Source organism: Phacochoerus africanus, chromosome 6 (assembly GCF_016906955.1).
Source record: "Phacochoerus africanus isolate WHEZ1 chromosome 6, ROS_Pafr_v1, whole genome shotgun sequence".
Taxonomy (NCBI): Eukaryota; Metazoa; Chordata; class Mammalia; order Artiodactyla; family Suidae; genus Phacochoerus; species Phacochoerus africanus.
The window spans coordinates 789,146-813,936 of NC_062549.1; the positions used below are offsets into that span (position 1 = coordinate 789,146).

Consider the following 24,791-nt stretch of genomic DNA (forward strand, 5'->3'; position numbering starts at 1 on the left):
CAAGGGGACCATCTGTTTTCTGTGCGTTGACCAGATTCCACGGAGACCCAACGGGGAGCCAACGCCGCCTGGGTCCAAGTAAGATGGGCTTGTTGTCCCACAGCGCGGCCAGCTCTGCTCCTGCCCTTCCACCAGGGAGAGAAAGAATCCTTTTCTGGAGTTCCCTTGTGGCGCAGGGGGTTGAGGATCTGGCCTTGTCACTGCTGCAGCTCAGGTCTCTGCTCTGTCTTGGGTTTGATCCCTGGCCCAGAACTTGCACAGGTGTGGGCCCCCCCCCCAAAAAAAAGTCCTTTGCGAAGTCAAGAGCCTTGGACCAGTTTTAGGAGGCTGTGCTAATGTGTTCTGGAAAAGATTCCGCACACGGCACAAGAACTGGCCTTGGCGGGGCTGTGGGTTGTGTTTGGAGCGCTGCACTGCCACGCCCGCGGGCCGGGCGGCTCCTGGGAAGCTGGTGAGCAGCCCCCTTGTGTGCAGGGTTTGAGGTGTTGTTAGTCTCTGCTTCGTGTATTGTCCTGGCTGGAAATGGGAGAGTTTCTAGCTTTTGCCTCTGGGCTTGTCCGCTGCAGCAGTTCTCACAAAGTGAGCGCCTCCAACCATTAGGGTTGTCCATTCCGGGTCCATATCCATGGGCTGCTGGGGGGACTGCCCTGTGGACCCACTGGATGCTTTGTAGGGGGACCCAGACCAGGACCCCCTTGGTCTCCAGACCCCCATGTTCCCCACTCCAACAGGGAGCCTGGCTCGGCACTCGGGATCCCCAGGCGCCAGTGCCAGCTCAGACCCTGACCTGGGTGTGCCCCTCTCCCCAGGATACAGCTGTCCAGATAGTGGCCTTGGGCCCTCAGCGAGGCGCTGTTTACGCTGGAACACGGGTGTGCGTGTGTCTGGGTGTTCTGGGGCGATCGGTCCCTTTGGGACCCTGGGTCTGAGATTTGGCTTAGGGAGAGCGCGCCAACCTCAGCCTTACTACTCACTTTTAAATTTCTTCAGGAGTTCCCATGGTGGCGCAGCAGAAAGAATCCCACTAGGAACCTTGAGGTTGCGGATTCGATCCCTCGCCTCGCTCAGTGGGTTAAGGATCCGATGTGGCTGTGGCTGTGGCTGTGGGGTAGGTCGGCAGCCATAGCTCTGATTCAACTCGTAGCCTGGGAACCTCCATATAACCACAGGTGAGGCCCTAAAAAGCAAAAAAGCAAAAAAAAAAAAAAAGCAAAAAAGAAAGAAAGAAAGACAAAATAAAAATGATGGAAGTTTTTATTCAGGCCAAACTTGAGGATCATAAGCTGAGCAGAGCATCTCAGAGAGCTCGGAGGGCAGTCCTGCCCGTGGGAAGTCCAGGCACAGGCCCTGAGGCTTCTTGGAGACCGAGGGCTCTCCGTCACATGACGTAGTCTTACGGACAGTTTACAAGATCCAGATCCTTCCGGTGGGTCACACGGCCCCTGAGGCCACCAAGGAGGAGTGGTATCTGAGGAGGAATCTGGTGGAGCCGGTGTTGCCCTTCTGGCAGATTCCCGCATCAGCCCACGGGAGAGCTTGGCCGAGGCATAAAGCAGATACACGGTCACAGCAGGGGAGGGGAGGCCAAAGGGCAGGGATTTGTTGCTTAAATTTTTACTGTCTTGGCATAAGACAGGAATTTTGTTTCACACCATGTAACCCAAGTTACTGCCAGCGGGTGAGATATTCATGAACTGAAACAAGCAGAGGTTAAAATGAAAGGAGGGAGTTCCCGTTGTGGCTCAATGGAAACGGGTCTGACCAGCATCCGTGAGGACGTGGGCTTCATCCCTGGCCTCGCTCAGCGGGTTCAGGATCCGGCGTTGCCGTGAGCTGTGGTGTAGGCCAGCAGCTATGGCTCTGATTCAGCCCCTACTAGCCTGGGAGCTTCATATGCCATGGGTGCAGCTCGAAAAAGAAAAAGAAAAAAAAAAAAAAAGAAAGAAAGAAGGGAAAATGTGGGATTAAAATATCAGACATCAGGAATTCCCGATGTGGCTCAGCAGGTTAAGAACGGACTAGTACCCATGAGGATGCCATTTCTTTCCCTGCCCTGCTCAGCGGGTTCAGGATCCGGCGTTGCTGTGAGCTGTGGTAGGTCGCAGATGGGGCTCAGATCTGATGTGGCAGTGGCTGTGGCTGTGGTGGAGGCCGGCACCTGCAGCTCCGATTTGACCCCTAGCCTGGCAACTGCCATATGCTGCAAGTGCAGCCCTAAAAAAGACAAAAAAAAAACAAAAAACAAAAAACAAACCCAAAACAAACAAAAAAATCGGATGTTGGCAGCATGTAAACATGGGAGGCACAGCCTGAGTTAAAACCTGTTCCTTCCTTTGTGTTTTCAGGACAAGGATGCAGCTTTCGATTGACTCTGGGCTTTGTCAAATAGTCGTGATAAAGATATAAGAGGAAAACCATTAAAAGAATGGCCATGCTGGCAAAGGCTTTTAATCCCCAGCAGGGAGCCGGGGCGGGGGCGGGGGGGGGGGGGGGCGAGCGCGCTCAACTAAGGGAGGGTTTAGGAGGATATAGGCGGGAGGGCAGCGCTGGGACAGGCCTGGGCTCGCAGCCTGCCTGGGAACTGCTGATCCTGCTGAAAAAAATGCACAACCTAGAAGCTCAGACTGTTTTATTTGGCGGACGAAAGCCAGTACTTAAGCCTGAGGGGCTGCTCCCTAGAGGTCGGGGTGGGGAGGAGCCGGGAGATAAAAGCGTTTTTGCAGCAAAGACCAGGTAGTCAGAGCATCAAAGGATGAGTGTTAATTAAGGAAAACCAGATGTCTCAAGTTAATGAATTTAGGCCTTTCTCCCTGTGGGCGGAGGCTGCGCAGGCCGGGGCGGGGCTGCCGTTGCCTCGCGGGCGGGAGGGACCCCTTCATTAACCGAAAGAAAACCAGGTTTTCTTTCCCTCTTTCCAGGTCGGGGTCCTGCCGCTCAGTTGCCTTGTTCTGTAAAGTCCCAGGTGGCCACTTAATATCGCACATTTCATTTCAAAACAGCGGACCCCAGTCGGGGAGCATGCAGGTGGCCAGAAGTTCTAGAACCCAGTGACTGTCAGAGGTAAGACCCAGCAGCCTCAGGAATGGATTGAGGTGTGGCACGTGTGGGTGGCCATCGTTCAGGGACGAGGCAGTGCCATCCCCTGGCATGAAGCTGAGCCTGCTGGTCCTGGGCTGAGGCCCTTTGGGGACCCTGCTAGCGGAGGGCCTGGCGTCAGGGAGGGAAGGAGGCAGCTTCACTCACCCACGGCTCAGTCCTGGAGAACCTGGAGACCTGAGTGCTGCCCACACGCCGTATACAAAACCAACTCAAAGTGGATCAAAGTTTTCATTTGAAGACCTAGAACCATAAAACATTTAGAATAAAGCCTAGAATAACAAACACATGACTTGGAATTTGTCAGTGATTTCTTAGGTGTGACACCAAAGGCACAGGCAGCAAAAGAAGAAAGAGACGTCTAGGACTCGGTGCACACTAAAAAATTGTGTTTATCAAAGACACGACCTACAGAGTAGAAAGGCAGCCCACAGAATGAGAGAAAACATTTGCAAATTATACTCCTGATGAGTGATTATTATTCCGAATATGTAGAGAACTCCTAAAGCTCAACAACAAAACAAACAATTCAGTAATGGGCACAGGACTTGAATAGACGCTTCTCCAAAGAAGACACACAAATGGCCAAAAAATGCACAAAAAGAGGCTCAACATCACTGGCCAGGAGGGAAATGCAAATCAAAACCACAGTGAGGGGGAGTTCCCGTCGTGGCTCAGTGGTTAACGAATCTGACTGGGAACCATGAGGTTGCAGTTTCAATCCCTGGCCTCGCTCCGTGGGTTAAGGATCCGGCATTGCCATGAGCTGTGGTGTAGGTCGCCCATGCGGCTTGAATCTGGTGTGGCTGTGGCTGTGGCGTAAGCTGGCAGCTACAGCTCCGATTAGACCCCTAGCCCGGGAACCTCCTCAGGCCCCAGGAGCAGCTCTAGCAAAGACAAAAAAACCCCACAAAAAACCCACAGTGAGGGCCGAAACAACCCTGAGAAAGAAAAATGGAGCTGGGGGAATCAGGCTCCCAGACCTCAGGCTACGCTACAAAGCTACAGTCATCGAAACAGTATGGTACTGGCACCAAAACAGAAATATAGATCAGTGGAACAGGAAAGAAAGCCCAGAAATAAACCCACACACCTGTGGTCAACAAATCTACGACAGAGGAGGCAAGAGCATACAGTGGAAGAAAGATGGTCTTTTGGGTAAGTGGTGCTGGGAGAACTGGACAGCTACATATGAAAGAACTGAGTTAGAGCACTCAACACCATACACAAAAGTAAACTCGAAACGGATTGAAGACCTAAATGTAAGACCAGATACGCTGAACCTTAGGAGGAAAATATAGGCTGAACCCTCTCTGACATCGACTACAGCAACATCTTCTCAGATCCACCTCCTAGAGCAATGACAATAAAAACAAAAATGAATGGGACCTTACAACTAATTAAACGTAAAAGTTTTTGCACAGCAGAGGCTACCATAAACCAAATGAAAGGCAGCACACAGAATGGGAGGAAATATTTGCAAATGAAACGACTGACAAGGGATTAATCTCCAAAATACGTAAACACTGGCAGATAAATACCAAAAAGAACCACCCCATCCGAAAATGGGCAGGAGATCTAAACAGACAGTCCTCCAAAGAAGACAGACAGAGGGCCAAAAACACACGAAAAGATGCTCCACGTCCCTCGTTACCGGAGAAAATGCACGTCAAACGGCTGTGAGGGACCACCTTGCACCAGCCAGAAGGGCCATCATCCAAAAGTCTACAAACCACAGGTGCTGGAGAGAGTGTGGAGAAAAGGGAACTCTCTTACGCTATTGGTGGGACTGTAAATTGGTGCAACCACTATGGGAAACAGTATGGAGATGCCTCAGAAAACTCAACATAGAACGGCCATTTGATCCAGCAATCCCACTCCTGGGCATCTAGCCAGAGAAAACCATGACTCAAAAAGATACATGTACCCCACTGTTCACTTTTGCAGCACTATTTGCAGCAGGCAAGCCATGGAAGCCACCTAACTGTCCATCAACAGAGGAGTGGATCCAGAAGATGTGGTACAGGAGTGCCTGTCATGGCTCAGCAGAAACACATCTGACTAGTGTCCATGAGGACACAGGTTTGATCCCTGGCCTCGATCAGTGGGTTGCCATAAGCTATGGTTTGTGTTGCCCAGGAGGCTTGGATCCTGCGTTGCTGTGGCTGTGATGTAGGCCGGCGGCTACAGCTCTGATTCAGTCCCTAGCCTGGGAACCTCCATATGCTGCAGGTGCGGCCCCTAAAAGACAGAAAGAAAAAAAAAAGATGTGGTACCCATATACACAGTGGAATATTACTCAGCCATAAAAAAGAATGAAATAATGGCATTTGTCACAACATGGGTGGACCTAGAAATTATCATGCTAAGTGAAGTTAGTGAGAGACAAGCATCATATGCCATCACTTGCATGTGGAAGCTTAAAAAAGGATACAGGGGTTCCTGTTGTGGCTCAGTGGGTAACAAACCTGAGGATGCAGGTTCGATCCCTGGCCTCGCTCAGTGTGTTAAGGATCCAGCGGGCTGCGGTGTAGGCGGGCAAAATGTGGTCTAATCTGACAAAGGAACGGTATTCAGCCTGAAAAAAGGAAGGCAGTTCTGACACCTGCTGCCACATGGATGAACCTGCAGGCCCAGTGCTAGAGAAACAGCCCTTCACAGGACAAATACCGTGTGATTCCTCTTGTAGAGGCGCTTGGAATCATCAAAATCAAAGACAGAAAGGAGCTGGGCGGGAAGGTGGAGAGTTACTTTTCAGTGGATGTCGTTTTTGTTTTACAAGATGAAAAGAGTTATGGTGGGAGTTCCCATCATGGCGCAGTGGAAACGAATCCAACTAGGAACCATGAGGTTTCGGGTTCGATCCCTGGCCTCGCTCCGTGGATTAAGGATCTGGTGTTGCTGTGGCTGTGGTGTAGGCCGGCGGCAACAGCTCCGATTAGACCCCTACCTGGGAACCTCCACATGCCTCGGGTGTGGCCCTCAAAAAGACAAAAAAAGAAAAAAAGAAAAGAGTCATGGTTACGAGGGCATCTCATGCTGCGTTAACTATATGTTTTCCCGACATGTTTGAGACAGTAATTTTATGGCATGTGCATTTTACCTCAGGGGCGAAAAAAGGAAAAAGAGAGGACAATTATGAAAAATTGGAAACAACCTAAATATCCGAGTCGGAGACTTATTAAGTGAGTTATTTAATTGGAAAAATGAATCAAGCATTTATCTTGCTATTGCTCTGCAGACTGGGACGCGGGGCAGCCAGCTGGCAGCCTGCTGGGAGGCGCTGGGCTTCCTCGGTGTCCCATTCTGATGCGCTCTGGGGGCATTCCCCCCCTCGCTCTGGGCTCCCAGGGGCAGTGCTGGGCTGGACAAGGCCGGGTGAAGAGGGAGTGTGCCGATGGGCCGGGGTCTTGAGCACAGAGCAGGGACATGGGGAGGAGAGGGGCTTCTCCACGGGCCGGACCTGAGGATGCTGGACTGAGATGGGGGCACCTTCCTCGGGACTGCCTCCTGCTGCGTCTGAGCACCAGGGCGAGGGGCTGGGGGTGGGGGCCTCACAGCTTCACAGCTGGGGGGGGGGGAAGACAGGTTTTGTTCCCGCTGGGCCTCCTTTATTTCATTTTATTTGGCCACGCTTGCAGCCCACGGAAGTTCCTGGGCCAGGCAGGGAATCCCTAACCTGCGGCACCGAAGCAGGGCTCCTGGTCCAGCAGTGGGAGGGTCTGCCCTAGCGGCTTCTTGAGTGGCTATGAGTCACCTTCTTCATCCAGACAACTCCTTCTGATTTTCATTGTAACATATTTCAAGCATGGCTTCACGGCCTCCCACCATCCCTGTGGCCAAGGTGGGTTTTTATTGGGAGACGTTCCCAGCAGGTGGCAGCAAAGTGTCTGGTTGTGACAAAAGTATTTCACTGGGCTTTTCCAGCTGTCTGGCCCCAGGGACTCCACATCGGCTCCTGAGAACAGTTTGGTGGCAGAAGGGCCTGAGGCTCTGACGTCATCTCCAACAACCTGTGCTTCTCTGGCCTGGAGAACTGACCAGCGAGGAAATCACCCGCCCCCCCCCCCGGGGGACATCAAACCTGGGGCGATGGCCTGGAACCTACAGTTCTCACCTATGCGTCTCTAACCTTCAAGACAGCGACCCCTGGTCGGAAGGTTTTAAAACGTATGAAACACATGTTCTTCCAAGTGGAGAAATTTTTTAAAATCTAGAGATTGTGATGCTGCGGAATATAACACTCAACAGATTATGTATCTCGCTTGTATTTCAAGTGTTTTCGGCATGAAAAACGCCACCTGATGAGGGAGGTCGGAGACCAAGCCTTAACCCACAACCCGAGGATACAGGAGAATGGCGTCTGCACATCAGTCGTCCCCCTGCGTGTTCAGAGTTCTCTTTCGGTTCGAAAATGATACTTTAGGCGATGGAACAGACACATGCGGAGAGCACGCAGGCCGTGTTTGCTGCTGGCGCACAGGTGTCTCCCGTTCCGCGTGGAGGATCTCCTCCTGAGAGGGAGACACCCCCCCAGCCCGACAGCTGGGAACCGCCGCGGGAAAAGGGCCCTGCAGCGATCGGCCGGGAAGTGAGCAGTACGCGCATGCGCGCGCATGCCCCGCGCTTCCCGGGCTCGGAGGAGCTGGGATGTCGATCGGCCTCGGCAGGACCCTGCCCAGCACCCGCACGGCCCGTTACCGCCGCGGGTAAGGACGAGGCAGCCACCGCATCGGAGGGGTCGCCCGGGACGTATTCCTGCACGTTGTTTTGTTAAGTCACTGTGTTCGCTGGGGGCCGTTAACATAACGTTCCCGTGCAGAGGGTGCTGGAAAGAGAGTGGAGAGCTACGCATGCGCCCTTCAGCTAAGGGACGGCGGAGAGAAGGTGGTGTGATTTTGCAGGGACCCCCCGCTCAGCCGCAGGGAACACTGGCGCCTGACAGCGCCCGGGGGACCCTCCAAAACAGTGTGGGGGCTGAGAAGCCAGACACGAGCACGGGTTCTGTGACCCCACTGATCTGAGCAAATCCACAGGGACTGAAGGCAGATCAGGAGATCGGGGGGGGGGGGGGGGTGGGACTGTCGAATGTATGAGATTTCCTTGGGAATGATGAAGACATCATGGACCTAGACGGTGGCAATACTGAGAAAACCCCACTGAATCACGCACTTTAAAGGAGTGAGTTTTTGAGATGTGCATTATATTTTGAGAGAGAGAGAGAGAGGCACTTCGACAAGAATGAGTTGGTTGGGAGTTCCTGCTGTGAACGAATCCGACCAGCATCCATGAGGACACAGGTTCAATCCCTGGCCTCACTCAGTGGGTTAAGGATATGACATTGCCTTGAGCTATGGCATAGGTTGCAGACGAGGCTTGGATGCTGCATTGCTGTGGCTGTGGTGTAGGCTGGTAGCTGCAGCTCCAAATCGCCCCCTAGCCTGGGGTCCTCCATATGCCACGGGTGCGGCCCTAAAAAAAGACAAAAAAAAAAAGGAAAAGGGTTGGTTTGCAGCAGGGTGGCGGGAAGCAAGCCAGTGCATTGCTTCAGGGCAGGGACAACTGTTTCTCAGGCCTAAACAGGAATAATCTGAGTGACAGGAGCCTGTTAGATCTCAGCCTTAAGTCAGGATAACACCATACACCCACGGTTAAATCCCTGGCGGATTAAGCGGGCACCTGGTAAATCCTTTAAGTAACAAAATGGCTCAAAAGAGACTAAAGGTCCTGGATGGAACTGAAGGGTGGTGAGTCACGAAGAGGAGAAGTGACTTTGCAAAGACCAGTATTAAATCTTCAAAGTCTGGGAGTTCCCATCACAGTGCAACCAACAAATCCAACTAGGAAACATGAGGTTGCGGGTTCAATCCCTAGCTTTGCTCAGTGGGTTGAGGATTTGGCGTTGTCCTGAGCTGTGGTATACGTTGCAGATGCGGCTCGGATTTGGTGTAGGCCAGCAGCTACAGCTCCAATTTGACCGCTAGCCTGGGAACCTCCGTACTCTGTGGGTGCAGCCCCAAAAAGCAAAAAAAAAAAAAAACCAACTTCGAAGTCTTTCTAGAAAAGATCCAAGGGCATGGCACTGGTATGCGGCTCTAACCGATGGGTAAGAAACCAATTAGCTGTATGTCAAAAAATTGTTACAGGAGTTCCCTGATGGTTTGACAGGTTAAGGACCTGGCATCACTGCAGTGGCTTGGGTTGCTGCTGTGGTGTGGGTTCGCTCCCCGGCCCAGGAACTTCTACATGCCTCAGGCACAACCAAAAAAAAAAAAAAAGAGAGAGAGAGAGAGAGAAAAAATGGTCATAGTGGAGAATCTGAAAGACTCTGAACACATGCTGACGTGGACAGAATAGGAAAGGGCTCTTCCATTCACCCGTTCCGGCTCCAACAGGGAACTCGTGGTCATTAGCTGTCATCAAATAACCAGTACCCTTCTGTCTGTAAGTCACCCCCCACCCCCCGCCCCCGGGCAGCATGCAGATCGAAGCTGCAAATGCTCTGTGCCGACAGAGGCCGAGTGACTGTTACAGCAGCGGCTCATTTGCTTCAAAGCGTCTGTTGCTTTTTTCTCTCCAGCAAGCAAGGGTGTCATTTGCCAATAAAGACAGTTTCTCTTTTCCCCCACATCTTTTACGCCTTTATTCTTGTTGTTTCCCTGTAGAATCGGCCAAGACGCCAAGCCTGTGCCACCTGGGTGGTTGCCCTTTTCCTGCTCTAAAGGGAAGGCATCTAAACTTCCTCCACCAGGCAAAACGTTTACTGCTGGCTTTCAACAGCCAACACAAAGCCAGTGAAAGAAGTCATGTTTTAGTGCTAAGGTGCTATGAGGTTGTTTTGCTTTTCAAAAAAAAATTAACAGGATTTTTATTTTTCCCATCATAGTCGATTTACCGTGTTCTGTCCATTTCCGCTGTACAGCAGAGTGTCTAGTCCCGCATATATACACACGCATTTTTTTCTCGTTATCCTCCCTCATGCTCCATCGCAAGTGACCACATACAGTTCCCTGTGCTCTACGGCAGGATCTCACTGCTTCTCCACTCCAAATGCAATATCTGCATCTGTTAACCTCAGACTCCCAGTCCCTCCCAGTCCCCCCTCCCCTTGGCAACCGCAAGTCTGCTCTCCAAGTCCATGAGTTTCTTTTCTGAGGAAAGGTTCATTTGCGCTGTATATTAGATTCCAGATATAAGTGATAGCATACGGTATCTGTCTTCCTCTTTCTGACTTACTTCACTTGGCATGGGAGTCTCTAATTCCATCCATGTTGCTGCGAACGGCGTTACTTTGTTCTTTTTTATCGCTGAGTAGTATTCCATTGCATACATGTGCCACATGTTAATCCAGTCATCTGTCGATGGACATTTAGGTTGTTTCCATGTCTTGGCTACTGTGAATACTGCTGCCATGAACATATGGGTGCATGTGTCTTTTTCAAGGAAAGTTTTGTCTGAATTGTAGTTTTTTCTGGGTATGTGCTCAAGGCTGGGATTCCGGGATCATATTGTGGTTCTATCTTTAGTTTTCTGTTTTCCATAGTGGTTGGACCAATTTACATTCCCACCAACAGTGTAGGAGGGTACCCTTTCTCCAGCGTTTGTTATTTGTGGACTTACTGATAGCCATTCTGACAGGCATGAGGTGGTACCTCACAGTAGATTTGACTTGGCATTTCTCTAATAATTAGTGATTTGAGCATTTTTTTCATGTGCCTGTTGGCCACCTGTATATCTTTTTTGGAGAAATGTCTATTCAAGTCTTTTGCCCATTTTTCCATTGGGTTGTTTACTTTTGGCTGTCGAGTTGTATATGTTGTTTGTATATTTTAGAGATTAAGCCCTTGTCAAGGGCATCAGTTGAAACCATTTTCTCCGATTCTGTAGGCTGTCTTTTTTTTTTTTTTTTAATGGTTTCTTTTGCTGTACAAAAGCTTGTCAGTTTGATTAGGTCCTGTTTTTATTTTTATTTTTATTTTTTGTCTTTTTATGGCCACTCCCACGGCATATGGAGGTTCCCAGGCTAGGGGTCGAATCAGAGCTGTAGCTGCCGGCCTGCACCACAGCCACAGCAACGCGGGATCCGAGCCGCATCTGCAACCTACACCACAGCTCACAGCAATGCCGGATCCTTAACCCACTGAGCGAGGCCAGGGATCAAACCTGCGTCCTCATGGATGCCAGTCAGATTCATTTCTGCTGAGCCACGCCGGGAACTCCCCTGTTTTTGTTTTTGTTTGCTTGATAATCGTAAGTAGATTTTGAACCTTGTCAAATATCTTCTCTATCAATTGATATAATTGCTTCTTCCCCCTAAAGTCTGTTCATGATGGGAATTATGTTGACGTTTCCCACATTAAATGATCCTTGCATTCCTGGTCCAAGTGCACTATTTTCTTTTATCTTTTTCTAAAAAAGTAAACTCTGGTTGGTATCCGATATTCTGTCAGTTTCAGGTGCACAGTGTAGGGACTCACACTCTGAACGGTCGCATCTGCTTATAGTTGTTATCGAATGTTGTCTGCATCCGCCATCCCATACAACAGTCCTCGCAGCTCATTTGAGACCTAATGATTTTGTACCTGTTACCCCCCCCCCCCCGCCCCAAATTGCCCCTCCACTGGCAACCGCTAGTTTGTTCTCTCCATGCGCAAGTCTGCTTCTTCTTTGTTGTGTGTATATATATATAATTTTTTTTTTTGGTCTTTTTGCCTTTTCTAGGGCCGCACCCGCGGCATATGGAGGTTCCCAGGCTAGGGGTCGAATCGGAGCTGTAGCTGCCGGCCTACCCCAGAGCCACAGCAACACCGGATGCTTAACCCACGGAGCAAGGCGGGGGATCAAACCCACAACCTCATGGTTCCTAGTCAGATTCATTAACCACTGCGCCACGACAGGAACTCCTCTTTTTTGTTATATCGACGGCTTGGTTTTATTTTTTAGATTCCACATGTAAATGATAGCACACGCTGTGAGTCTTTCTCTCTCCTACTGACTTCACTTCACACAACACCCTCCAGGTCCATCCGTGTGCTGCAAATGGCAAAATGCTATTGCTTTTTTAATGACTAATGTTCCGCTGCACGTAGGTGCCACATCTTTATCCACTCATCTGTCAGCGGACACTCAGGTTGCTTTCGTGTCTTGGCTGTTGTGAGTACTTCTGCTGCGAACATTGGGTGCATGTGTCTTTTCGGATACTTACCCAGGGGTAGAGCTGCTGGTTCATGGGGTCCTTCTGTTCGTAGTTTTTGAGAAGCCGCCATGTGGGTTTCCACGGGCTGGCACCAGTTTACCTTCCCGCTGACAGGGTACAGCGGCCCTTTTCGCCACAGGTTCAGCAACGTTGTTATTTGTGTTCTTTTTGATGATGGCTGTTCTAACGGGGGTGAGGTTGGAGTTTGGATTTGCATTTCCCTGATAATTAATAATGCTGAGCTTCTATGGGCCATCCGTACGTCCTTTGGGGAAAAAGGTCTAATCAGGTCTTCTGGCCTTTTTTTTTTTTTTGTCCTTGTGCCTTTTCTAGGGCTGCATCCGCAGCATAGGGAGGTTCCCACGCAGCATATGGAGGTTCCCAGGCTAGGGGTCGAATCGGAGCTATAGCCACCGGCCTACACCAGCGCCACAGCAACGCGGGATCCGAGCCGCGTCTGCAACCCACACCACAGCTCACAGCAACGCCGGATCGTTAACCCACTGAGCAAGGGCAGGGACCGAACTTGCAACCTCATGGTTCCTAGTCGGATTCGTCAACCACTGTGCCAAGACGGGAACTCCTGTTTTTTGCCCATTTTTAAATCAGGTTGGTTTGGGTTTTGGTTTTGTTTTTTTGGGTCTTTTTAGGGCCACACCCACAGCACATGAAAGTTCCCTCTCTGGGGTCAAATTGGAGCTATAGCTGCCGGCCTACGCCACAGCCACAGCAATGCAGGATCTGAGCCCTGTCTGCAACCTATACCACAGCTCTCGGCAATGCCGGATCCTTAATCCACTGAGCAAGGCCAGGGATCAAACCCACAACCTCATGGTTCCTAGTCAGATTCGTTTCCACTGTACCACAAGGAGAACGCCTCCTTCATTTTAAAAATTAAAAAAAATTTTTGTTGCTTTCTAGGGCCATAGTTGTGGCATGTGGAAGTTCCCAGGCGGGGGGTCAAATCGGAGCTGCAGCTCCCAGCCTATGCCACAGGCTCAGCAATGCCGGATCCTTAACCCACTGAGCAAGGCCAGGGACGGAGTGGGCACCCTCCTGGGTACTAGTCGGGTTTGTTACCACTGAGCCACAATGGCAACTCCTAAGAGTATCTTTCACCTGGTAAAGTTAACGCACTCCCAACACGCATCTTCTGCTGTGTTCGCATTGATTTCTGCCATCTTATTGCCTATATCCTGTTTACTGTGTCTTATTTTTATTTCTTTTCCTTTCGTGCTTCCCACTGGGTCAACCGGATATCCTTTTGCTGATGTTGAGAGGACTCCCTTGCGTTTTGTTGGTGTCTTGGCCGCTCCTGCTCGTTTGCTCAATGCCTGCCTGTCTGCTTGTCACCTTGGCCTCCCTCCGCTTGTCACCTTCTTCCTCGAGCCTTATTCCCGTCTCCCTCCTTCCTGTGCATGTGGCCTGCTCCCCTGCCTCTGCCAGCACCCCCCAGGTTTAGGAGGTGCGGTGTCCCAAGGAAGGGCCGGGAAAGGGGCCTTGGCAAGTGGGGCTGAGGACGGGCCACGCGGGAGTGAAGATGGAGACGGAGGTGGAGGGACCCGGCCCCGAGGGGCGCGGGCAGCCCACACCCGCCCTTGGACTCCTGGCCCCCACCTGTGAGAGCACGGGCTTCTGTGGTTTCAGGCGCCAGTTGTGGTGTTTGTCGCAAGAGCCCCAGGAAGCGAAAACGCCCCCTTTCCTGCAGGAAGAGGAGGGGCCGCCACGCGCTCCTCGGCCATCTCCTCACAGGTCCTACAGCCGCCTTCGTGGCTGCCTTTGCAACCACAGCCCGGCATCTGGCACTGTGGGAAAACCGTGGCTTCTCGATCAGCCCCCAATGATGTCTGAATCATTTCAAATCACCTGCCCTTGCCAGCCAGGTGGCACTGAATAACCCCAAATAAAGTCTTTGTAAGACGCAGGTGCACGTGCAGGGAAATGCCTAGAGTCACCTAGGATCACAGGTGAACTCACCTGAGGTTCTGCTCAGAGCTGCCAAGTTGCCCCTTGTGGGGTTGTTCCATTTTGCACCCTGGGAGGGACACGGGAAGGAGATTGCCTTTGGCCCCTCGGCCTTTCTCTTCTTCCCTCTTGGTGTGTAGGTGTGACGGCCGGAGCCCCAGCAGCCTTCTTCTGACCATAAGGGCTGACACGGAAGCTAAGAATGGCCGATGGAGCCTGGGTCTCAGGGGACTTTGAGGAGCAGTGTGCCAGCCTAAAATGGCCCCCCAGGAACTCACTTTAGGGGAGAAGATAAATCGCTACTATATACAACCCACAGTACTAGCAGCCAAACCTAGAAGGCACGAGCTTGATGAATTTCTCTGGAGGCTGTCACCCGCAGCCCACAGCCTCGGAACCCTCATGCTGCCCATCGCTCAGCCCTCGAGAGGCAGGGCACCCCTCTCTGCTGGCTCAGCGCCCCCACCTGAGAGGACAGGTCGTGCATGGCGTGCTGGGGAGACCAGCCAGCCCTGGGCGCCCTCTGGACACACACACCCACACACACACCCATACACACACCCACACACACACACACACACACACACACGTGTCCTTTCCGTCCAGCACAGTGGGGGAGGGGCAGGCTCAGGGCAGCAACAGGAACGGCTTGAAGCACAGCCTGAGTGGAGCAGGAAGATGATGTTTTGGCTGCCACTCTCTGTGCCCATGTCCCGTTTCCCAGTTAGCCTCCAGCTCAGAAGCCAGAGGCCCGCATACTTAACCCTGGGCCCCGGGAGGCAGGCTGTTTCCCCTCCGGAGCGAGGGGCCCCCCTCCGCCCTGCACCCTGAGGCTGCCCCAAGGCCACACGGATCGGGTCGGTTGTCTCCTGTGCCCCCCGGAAGCAATGTGGGGCCCTGGTCGTAAGCAACAGAAACCTGAGCCAAAGGATGATTTGGGAAGGATCATGGGGCCATGGGCGGTGCAGGCTGGGGACCGAGCCTGGGGAGATGGGCCTGGCGGGGCGGGGGTGGGGGCGGGGACCGTGGCCCAGCAGCCTCGCATGTTTGCTCACCTGGGTCAGGTCCTCCAGGTCCAGGGCCCAGGAGAGAAGCTGACCGTCCAGGCCCAAACCGAGGGCTGAGGGTGAAGCCCAGCAGGGACCTTCCCTCACCCACAAGGGGCAGCCGTGGAAGGGGCCGGGCACCGGACGCGCATCTGCCCCAAAGCCCCAGTGGAAGCCGGCTCGGTCATTCTTCCCAGGAGCATCCACGCCTGATTGGACACGTTGGTTAAGTCAGCACGAACTGTGCGCCACTGTGAGCCTCGTCCTGTGGTGGGTTCGGGGACACTGGGGCGGAAACAATGGCGCTTCTGAAGCGGGAGCAGACTGTAAGCAAAGCGCTCCACAGCGAGGGCGGTGCCTTCCCAAGAAGAGCTGGGGTGCACGCGCTGCCACGCCAGGAGGAACCCTGGGCCCTGGGCTGGGCTCCCGGGAACAGAGCCCAAGGCGAGGCCGTGCTGAAGGCGGTTTTCGGGAGGAGGAAGCAGAAAGGGCAGTGGGGTGGGGAGGGGGCCAGAGATGCGCTGCTCCACCCGAGGGGGCTCCGGGGGCAGCGGGATGGACCTGCCCTCCTCACTCCGGGACGAAGGCTGCCCCAGGGCACTAACGGGCTGTGCCCACAGGCCAAAGCAGCCAGGGCCTCCAACACCGGGGAAGTGGGTGAAGTGGGTGCCCGCCAGGTGTGCAGGGTGCCCAGAAGTGGGGGACGTGGCTCAGGTGCCCCAGCTGCCCGCATTCTTAGGAAAGGGCTGGGGCCTGGGGGAGGGGCTGGCAGGGAGCCCTCCTGCTGCTGCAGCTGGTCCCCAGGCCACAGCTGACACCTGTCTCTTCATCCGCCCCAGATTCCTGTCTGCTCCAGCCCCCAGCTGCCACACCCAGGCCAGGTCTGGTTGTGTGGGGTCGCCTGGATTGCCAATGACACCCACGTGCCCTCTGAGTGGCAAACGCTCTCCTCGACCCAGCGCCTTGGCCGCCTGGTGCTGAAGCTCGTGGCTGCTACCCCTGATGACCCCTCGCTTCGCCTGCTGGTCTGTGGGAACTGGGGGCCTTGCACTCGGGGGACCCCGACTGTGCCTGGAAGGAAACCCTCTGGAGCCAGGACCTTGGGCCCGTGGAGCCCACATGCAGAGTGGGCGCAGACCCCCGGGCAGGGGGCCGCTGCTGCCGCCCGTGTCCAGGAACGGCTTTACCAGGTGTGGTCCTGGGCTGTGACTAAGCGGCAGCTCCAACATCGCAAGACTGGCAGCTGCTGGTGTGGCCCCGGGAGGACGGCCATGGGGGTGCCAGCCTCGCAGCCGCATGGCCTCTTTGTTTCAAATTATCCACGTGGGTACTTTTCTCCGAGCCCCAGGAATGCATTCTTTTCCATCCCTGTCCAGAAAGAGGACCACAAGCAGGTCGCACTTTCTTAGGATGAAGCACAAACAACGCCTGTCTTGCCCCTCCGCCCCCACATCCACAGACGCCCGCTGTACCCCCGCATCTTGCTGGTTCTCCACTGAGGACCGTGGTCCTGGGGGCTGGTGGTGCGCTGTTTGCCCTGTATAGACACCTCCCTGTCCAGAGGGTGGGGAGAGGGGACAAAGTTGCGGGGGAGCAGAGCAGATGCAGGAACAGCAGGCACAAAACCCGGGGAATGGAGAGGGTGGTGGGCGGGGCAGAGAGGGAGGCCCAGGGGACCAGGGCACCCTTGCACCGGCCACTCGCTGTCAGAATTGGGTCCTGAGCCTCTGCTCTCTGAACATGAGAAGCCTCTTAGGTTTTGTCACTGGTCATCTAACCGGCAGGACCTGGACCACAGACCTAGGTGTGCAGGAAACGTATCAGTGCCGGCCGGCAACTACCTCCTCTGGACCCCAGATGGGCCCAGGTCAGCACCCTGTCCTCTGGGAACCACCCCCCAGCCCAGCCAGGGGGAGCCTGGCTCTTGAACTCGGCCACCGTGATGGTTCACAGGGCGGGGGGCGGGGGTGCCGGTCCCGGGGGCCGCAACAACCAAGGACACACACTGGCTGTGCAGACGAGCCCAGCGCCTGACTTCAGGTGTGGGCAGGGCCGCCCCCCCGAACTGCGAGCGGGGGCCCTTCCTTGCCGCCTCCAGCCTCTGGAATTTGCTGCCAGCCCTCAACCTGCCCCGTCAGCCCTGGGCGTTTGCCCTTCACGTGGCCTGTTCTCGTGGCTCTAGGAGGACTCCCGTCTCGCTGGATCACAGCCCACCTCGTGACCTCATCTCAGCTTGATCACATCACCCAAAACCCGCTTCCAAATAAGGTCAGGTTCCCAGGTACTGGGGTAGGATTCCAACACTTCCCTTCTGGGGTCACAGTTCACCCCACAGCACCACGTGACCCAGTGAGCATCAGTGAGAGCCAGTGTTATTTTCTATAATTTCCGCAAGAGAGAGGGGAGTGGGTTTCTTTTTCTCCTGCCCTGACGACGTTAGCCTCGGCTGCCTCCTGCGCCACATACGACCTGAGGCTGTGGCCAAACTGCAGACAAGGCCAAGCAGAGTGACTCTGAGCCCCTAGATGCAGCCCTTCCTCTAGGCCTGCTGCCCTGGCTTCTCACCCGCGTGAGCTGATAGGTAAGTGGTGTGAGGCTGGGCCAAGGCCGAGGGTGCTCGAGAACGTCAGACAAAGATTCTGGGAGCGTTGAGATGCTGTCCGCAAGAAGGGCATTTTCCCACATGACAGCAGTTGGGGGGGTGGTCCCCATTGGGGCACGGCTCTGGGATGACAGGGGTCACCACTGCCCCTGCCCCGGGGGTGTAAGGTGTGCCCCTTCCCACAGACTCTGTTCACGCCGCCCACCTTGTTCTCTCCCCGGCACTGCAGGGGGTGGAAGCGTGGTCACTGGATGGCCGGGGCCAGCAGCCCAGAGCCAGGTGACACTGCTGTCCTTGGCAGGCACCGAGCACAAGGCGTGCGGCTTTTGTCAGCCAGCGCTTCACAAGCGCTGGAGGGCAGAGTGGGGCGGGCACCAGGACCATGGGTGCCTGGGCGCAGCTCGCTCAGCGCCCACGAGGGCCGAGAGCCGAGGGCCGGCCAGACCTTCCCTGGGTCTCCTGGGGGAGAAGCAAGAGGTTTTCTGGCTGGAGCTGCCGGGACCTGCCTCAGTCGGGTCTCCCTCAACTTCCTTGCAGTCTCTCCCTCTTTTCTCTCTCCCTTTTTTTCTTTTTGCCTTTTCTAGGGCCCCACCCTCGTCCTATGGAGGTTCTCAGGCTAGGGGTCGAATTGGAGCTGCAGCCTCCGGCCTACACCACAGCCACAGCAACCTATACCATAGCTCACGGCAATGCTGGATCCTTAACCCATTGAGTGAGGTCAGGGATCAAACCCGCAACCTCATAGTTCCTAGTCAGATTCGTTAACCACTGAGCCACGACGGGAACTCCATCTCTCCCTTTTTCTTTCCCCCCCCTTTTGCTTTTTCTTTGTTGGCCACCCCACGGCATATGGAGTTCCTGGGCCAGGCCATCTCTGACCTAAACCACAGTTGCAGCCACGCCAGGTCCTTAACCCACTGCGCCGGGCCGAGGATCGAACCTGTGTCCCAGTGCTGCAGAGATGCTGCCAACCCAATCCTGTTGTGCCACAGTGGGGACTCCTATCTCCTTTTTTGCAGCCAGCATGAGTGGGTTTCTGGTGATGGACAGAAGCCCCTCCCTTGGCTGCAGGGCCCTGCCCCACCCCGCCATGTGGCACCTGTCCAGCTCCGGGGTGGGCCGCCCACTGAGATGGGGTGTGGGTCCCTGGTTCTCAGGCTCCCAGTGCCCTGGGCTGGTCTGTCACAGACATTTACACTGGAAACCCAGCAACAGGACTCTTGCCCCATCTTCTCCCCCGGGAATCTTTGCATCATGCCAAAAAAAGCCGCCTCTTATTTCCATGTATGCTCCCTGCCAATCTGGAAGGTGGCAAACAGGCCTCTGCCTGAATCAGCTCTCCCACCCCAGTCCCCGTGCCAGCCCCATCCTTGGGGCTCAGAGCGGCCAGTGAGAAAGGCCTGCATCCCCCAGCCCTCAGCCCCAGCCTGGGTGAAGCAAAGGATCCTCCCCCGGCCCCTCCTGGGCCACCTTAGCTTCCTCATCCCCCCCCAAACCTTGGTGCTGCTCCAGCCACAACCGCACGGGGAGTGACCCCGCCGAACTGGCCTGTCCGCGCCGGCTCCAGCCAGGCCCTCTGCTGGCCACCGCAGCCCTACTTGGGCCCATTGTGGGTACCAGCCCTGCTGCACGGTGTTCACGGGTTAGACCAGCCCCCACTGTGGAGCCCCCACAAGGGCCAAGAGTCCCCATCATGGGGCGTGGGGGACCAGCTTGGGCTGCTCGTGGAGACCTGGCTCTGACCACGTTCTCTGCTGGGGGCCCTGGTCTGGCTCAGCCCCTGCCATGGAGAGGGGTGCCCACACACCCCCTGCCGCTCCTGGGTATCCCCCAGGGCTGAGGGCTGGTGCAGGCAGGGCTCGGCCCATCCTTAGCCTGGGTTGGGGTGGGACAGGGCCCAGGGTGTGCAAAGTGCGGGTACAAGACCCTGTGGAGGTGCAGAGGAGACCTGGGGGCTGTGGCCCCAACACCAGCCTCCGTGGCGTGGCAGTGTGGGAGCGGGGGTCAGGGCCTCGGGCACCCCACCGACCGTCCACGTCGCTCACTGGCCGAGTGACAGGCCTCAGGATGGGAAGGGAGCTGCCGGCGGAGCCGCCGCCTGGCCTGGAGGGGCTTGGCTCAGACAGGACCCCGGCCCAGGGGCCCCAGGGGAAGGGCTGGCCGTGTCCCCACATCTGCTCCAAGGTCCTCCAGGTCCCCTGGTCTCTTCTTCTCAGTCTCGGGCACTCGGCCAGCCCTGTGAAGGCTCGACCACAAGGCCGACAGGCCCTGTCTCCACGGAGAGACGCTACTTGGACCAGGAGTCAGGAGCCGGGCGCCGGGCCCCTCCTCCCACCTCGTGGGAAACCCGGGGCAGAGTGAGGAGGAGGGGCCGAGGCCCAGAGGTAGGCCAGTTGGGGACCCCCCTGACCCCAGGTTGGGCACCCGGACAGCTGCAGGGCCGGAGGGCAGGGCAGGCCTGGGGGGGGGGCACTACCCCTTCAGGCCTGGGGGTGGGAGCTGAGGAGGGAGCAGGAAGGGCAGAGTGGGCGAGCCCCTTCCCCGCCCCCCCCCCCCGGGGAGACACCTGGCTCCATTCACAGGCGTCCCCTGGCCTGCCCCAGCCTGTCTGCCCACCCCACCCAATGTTTTCTGATGGAAAGTTCCCAGGGCAACAGCAGCACGAACCCCATGAGAAAGACAAGCCCTGGCAGGTGCAGATCTGAGTGGTCACAGACTGGGGTTGGGGGCCCAGGGCACAGACTGGGCAGCGGAGGGCCAGGCCAGGCCCCTAGGCTCTCCCCGAGGCTGGGATCGACGCCCTGGCAAACCGTACCACGTACCACGGGCACCTCTCCCCAGGCAGGGCGGGGCCCAGCATGGTGAGGACGTGGGGCAGTCCTGGCTTGTCTGTGGGAAACAAGGCCTCTTGTTGGGGTACAGAAAAATGGAGGAGTGAAGAAACGGGCCCCCACAAGTGCCCACCTGACCCCCCCCCCCCACAAAGCCCATTAGGAAGCCCGGGCGCCAGCAGAGCCCCGGAGCGCCCTCTGCTGGGAGCCCCCAGCCCAGCAGGCCTTCGAGAAGGGCTTCCAGGCTGCAGGTGGGGTGCGGGGAGGACAAGGTATGTGGTTCGTGGAAGCAAGAGCCAACCAGGGTGGGGTGTGGGGAAGTCTGGCTGGGTGGGGTTCAGGCCCTAGGATAGGGTGGCAGGAGGAGGAGGGCAGCAGCCCGGGAGTCCCAGGGTCCTGCCGAGGAGGGGTCTTTGTGGTTGCAGAGAAGGAGGTGACAAAACCCAGGGGTGGCTCTGCAGCCCCCAGCTTACTGACGCAGCCAGAGGAGCTCCCCAAAGTATGTCCCCTACTTCCTCCACCCCCAAGCCCAGCTCACTCTAGCGCAGGCTTGACGCCCAGCTCCCGCGGTCCCTCCCAGCCCCACAGCAGTGCGGGTAGGCTGGGCAGGGCTGGGTGGGTGGTGAGAGCCCCTGCCCCTCTCCCGGAAACTCTCCGGCCTTACAGCCCCTCCCGCAGCCTCTCCCTAACCCTCCCGGCTGGGGCTGGGCAGCCCTTTCCCAGGAAACAGAAGGCAAGGCCAAGGGGGGAGTGGTGGGGCCGGCGGCTAGACCTGCTGCGCTGTGGGCTGAGGCTGGCCAGGCTGTGCTCAGAGGGAAGACAGACACAGGCACACGTGGGCAGAGGTGGCTGCGGCTCCAGGGGCTCCTGGCTCCCAAGGTGACCCCCAGTCGGCGAGTCCTCCAGCGTGATCCCGTGATCCCAGCACCGCTTAGGCAGGGCTGAAAGAGGGGCCTGGTGAGCTGTGGGGTTCCACCGTGGCTCCGGGTCCCCGGCCCTGCCACAGCAGAGCTGCACCGCCTACCCCTGCAGCTGCCCTGTGCATTCTATGGGGCGTCTGCCCTGGGAAACTGGGCCTCAGAGCCGGGCTGCCTCAGGGCAGGGAGGAGCCGCGCCAGGGCCAGACCAAGGGGCCCCTCCCTGCTGGCATGTCCCAGGGGCCAGCTCCCCCCAGGGATCTCCTGGACCTGGTGGGGGCCCAGGGTTCTGAAGGTTGACCGAGGGGATGCGAGTGACAGAGGTGGTGAGGACAGTGGTTCCCGAGGCCGTAAAGGTGGGCCCCGCCCGCCAGGCCCCTAGGGCCCCTGGACACTCCTCACGGCTGGCTGGGTGGCACGGAGGAGCAGCAGGCCTCACAGGGACCCCGGCTCCCGGTGTCACGGTGGCTGCTGCCCTGCCGCAGGAGCGGGAGGTACAGGGTGTGTGGGCGGGGCCGGGTGGGAGCACCGCAGGACCCCAGTGCTCCCCTGGCTTAGCCTGAGCTGAAGGCACAGTGATGGACTGCCGACCCTCCCCCAGGGAGCGCTGGGCGGGGGGTGGGGGCGCCCTTGGCCCAGCCCTCATGCCCACAGCTACTCCAGTGCCTGCAGGTGGAGCTGAGGCCGCAGGAGGTGCAGAGCGGGGGGCGCCGTGGGCCCGGCGGGAGGGTAGAGGCCAGGGGAGGCCGCAGGGGGCGTGGGCAGAGGGCAACCACAGGGAAGCTGGGCGGTGCGGGGCTCCAGGGCCAGGGCCCTGGCTGCAGGTGGGAGCGCCCATCCAGAGGAGCTCTGAGCTCTTGGGAGATAAAGCGGGTTCCTGGAGAAGGGACGCTGGGCAGGCAGGGTGACTGCGGGGATTTCTGCGGCCACTTCCAGACTTGGCTCTCATCCCCCGAGCAGCCTCAACCCCCTCGACGAGGCCGCCCCGCTCTCCCGGTCCCGCGGGGCCAGAGGCCCACGCAGGCCCTGGCTGCCAGCCCCCAGGTGGACCCGGCCGGCCGAGGACAGCACCTCTGGGGCCAGCCCCGCTGGCCCTCCAGACGGTGTGGTGTGGGGGCAGAGAGGACCAGGGACTCCGGGCACACCTCGCACCACCTCTCTCACGCAGCGCGCCCGTGGAGATCGGCCGTCCTACCCCGATTTCCATTCACGCGGTTCCTGGAAAGAGCACATGTGTTCGTATGCGGAGCAACACGCAAGGCAGTTAGTTCTTAAGTAGAAACTGGGCTTCTCTCCCAGTTTAAAGCAACCTGGGGGTCAGCAGCCTCCCTGGTTCTGCCCCCTCCCCTCCTGGCTCCCCCCTCCCCCTGTGAAAGGGGGACGCTTGGTTCGCAAGCAGCAGCTTCGAGGTCTCCTCCTTTGCTGAGGCCCCGGCGCCCTTCTTCGTCTGCTCTACCAGGCTGAGTTCTCAGATGTGGGACTGTCACGTTTGCACAGGCTGCTGTGACCAAGCACCGCAGGCCAGGCGGCTGAAACAACAGAAATGTACTGACTCACTCACGGCGCTGGAGGCTAGAAGCCCGGGCCGGTGCTGGGGGACCCGACGGGCCGAGGGGGGGACCAGCATCACGCACAGGACTAAGACTTCGGGGTGTGACAGGGATGCGGGGGACTGAGGCAGCGGGGCCTCTCAGAGGCAGGGAGGTTATGAGGCTCCTCTGGTGACAGGGGTTCCCTGGGAGGCGTGGGGACACTGGACCCTGTTAGCGCCTTTGCCGTGGAGGGAGCCAGCCCTACAAGAAAGGGTCCCCAGTGAAGGTCCCCACCTCTGGGACAAGGACCACCTACATCCACCTGCAGGTGAGGGGCAGGCAGGCACAGAGAGAGGCCCTGGCCTGGCCAGTCTTGCGCCTCGTTCCCAAAGCAGGGAACCGACCCGTCTCGCGGCCGGGCAGCAGTGCAGCCTGTAATGGCTCCCAGGGTTCACTCTCGCCACAAGCCACGGTCAGCACAGGCACACGTCCCAGCTGGACGTCATGGACAGCGTCCCGGTGTCTGGTGAGCAGGGCCAGGGATGTGGACAAGGACACGGGTGGCTAAAGGTGGGCCCAGGGTCTGGAAAGCCTCCTTGAGCAGGTGTGAGCCAGAGCCTGAGGGGCGGGACCGAGGGCAGAGCCCTGGCAGTTGAGCCCAGCACCCTTCACCCGGAAGCCGGGACCCCCACCCCTGTGCCCGCAGAGGTGTCTCCAGGTGTCCTCACAGTCATGTCGGAGGTGGCTGGGTGGCCCTGGATGAGCATCTGGTCAGGAAGAACCCAGGCACAGGTGCGGACTGGGGGAGGGGAGAGACTAACGCCTCAGAGTGGGACTGGGGACAGGGGACAGACCCTGGACCCTAACCCCGAGGGGCAAGGGGAAGCTGCCCAGCCCCATCCGTCTGGGACCTCCGGTCAGCAAAGAGGAGGCGCAGCCAGAAGATCCGTGAGGGGTTTCTGTCCTGGGCTGTGGCCCCCAGCTTGCGGGGCCCCTGACGCCTGCCCGCCTCCACACCTCTAGGAGTCCCCGCTGGGGAAGGCGGGGGGCTGGGCGCTCCTGGGCGACCGGAAGACCTCCTCTGAGCCGGGCGGAGGGGCCGGGCCCAGGGGGCAAGGCCTTGCTCATCCCTTTTAGGACCGACTGGATACCTGCTGGGGACAAGACACGTCTCCTCTAGGTCGAGGCGGAGAAGGGACAGCAGTCGCGGAGAGGAGCCTGGGAGGACACCCTGACCCAGGACTAAGCAGCCGCGCAGGAAGCCGGCCCCAGGGCAGGGAGCAGAGCCGAGCGGGGTCCGGGTCAATAAAGCCTCGTTTTGGAAAGTGAAACCACCGGCGCCCGCGGGCAGGTCCACATTTCCCTTGCAAACTCCATTCCAAAGCCCAACGGCTGGGCGGGCGCAGGGCGCACCCAGCTCCCCGCGGCCGCCCGCCCGCGTGCCTTTGCGGTGACTCCCGGGGAGGGGTCGAAAGGGGCAGGGGACCCTGCTCCTCAGCAGCCGCCCCCTCCTCGCCTGGGGGCGCGCACAGCCGGGGGGGGGGGCGCGCGTGTGGGGCGCGGGCCTGCCCGGAGCGGGATTCCAGGCACCCACCCGCCCCACCGG

The 24,791-nt window shown here is 57.3% G+C and overlaps 1 long non-coding RNA gene across 3 annotated transcripts; it reads left to right on the forward strand.

Moving 5' to 3' along the window:
* The first annotated feature begins 15,294 nt into the window (after positions 1-15,294).
* On the forward strand, positions 15,295-24,516 carry LOC125130143 (uncharacterized). 3 transcript variants are annotated; one of them, XR_007135649.1, is made up of 4 exons: positions 15,295-17,884; positions 20,122-20,289; positions 22,822-23,711; positions 24,323-24,516. It is a non-coding gene; the product is annotated as an uncharacterized LOC125130143 (long non-coding RNA). The 3 variants fall into 3 exon arrangements; XR_007135648.1 differs by having other exon boundaries at positions 15,295-17,170; positions 17,486-17,884; positions 22,822-24,516; XR_007135647.1 differs by having other exon boundaries at positions 22,822-24,516.
* The last annotated feature ends 275 nt before the right edge of the window (positions 24,517-24,791 follow it).